Source organism: Crocuta crocuta, unplaced genomic scaffold (assembly GCF_008692635.1).
Source record: "Crocuta crocuta isolate KB4526 unplaced genomic scaffold, BGI_CrCroc_1.0 scaffold554, whole genome shotgun sequence".
Lineage (NCBI taxonomy): Eukaryota > Metazoa > Chordata > Mammalia > Carnivora > Hyaenidae > Crocuta > Crocuta crocuta.
The window spans coordinates 6,092-7,330 of record NW_027532171.1 but is presented as its reverse complement, the minus strand read 5'-3'; positions in this window follow the sequence as shown (position 1 = coordinate 7,330).

Genomic DNA, 1,239 nt, shown 5'->3' with positions numbered 1-1,239 from the left:
CTAATGGTCTTTTGTGTTTTCATCTTGCAAAAAAAAAAAAGCATTTGCATGTGATCAACCCCTAGATATAACTATCAATTTATAGGAAATTAAAAATATAAAAGAACATGTTTGACAATATCATGGGGATATAATCAGCAAAATCCAGACTGTGGGAAATAGTGCAGCACAAATGACCTGGACTTTGCAACAACAACAAATAAAATGTAAGAAAATCTATTTTAGAGGAGACTCTATAGATGAGATACACATAAAAAATTATTAGACGTTTACAATGGATATCACTTGTAGGGTGTAAACTCTATGATGGCCTTATCATTCCTGACACCTGGTATTCATGCCCTTTACAATTTGTGAGTGTGAACAGAACCTATGACTTGCTGCTAGTCAACAGAATATAGGAAAGGTGGGGCATCTGGGTGGCTCAATCAGTTAAGTGTCTGACTCTTGATTTCAGCTCAGGTCATGATCTCATGGTTCATGGGATTGAGCCCTGCATCAGGCTCTGCACTGACAGCGTGGAGCCTTCTTGGGATTTTCTTTCCCTTTCTCTCTGCTCCTCCCCTACTCGCACTCTCTCTCCCTCAAAATAAATAAATGAATAAACATTTTTAAAAATATGGCTTTATAAGCTTTGTAGTAGAGGCTAACCTCTGGGATTGTGATGTCTCCTGCTTTGGTTTTTTTTCTTCAATTTTACTTTGGCTATTCGGGGTCTTTTGTGGTTCCATACAAATTTTAGAATTGTTTGTTCTAGCTTTGAGAACAACGCCAGTGCAATTTTGTTTGGGATTGCATTGAATGTGTAGATTGCCTTGGGTAGTATTGACATTGTAACAATATTATTCTTCCAATCCATGAGCATGGAATGTTTTTCCATTTCTTTGTGTCTTTTTCAATTTCCTTCACAAGCTTTCTTTAGTTTTCAGCATACAGATCTCATCAAGGCAGTATGATATTGGCACAAAAACAGACACATAGACCAATGGAATAGAACTCAGAATTGGATCCACAAATGTATGGCCAACTAATCTTTGACAAAGCGGGGAAGAGCATCCAATGGAAAAAAGACAGTCTCTTTAACAAATGATGGTGGGAGAACTGGACAGCAACATGCAGAAGAATGAAACTAGACCACTTTCTTACACCATACACAAAAATAAACTCAATATGGATGGAAGACCTAAATGTGAGACAGGAAACCATCAAAACCATAGAGGAGAAAGCAGACAACAACCT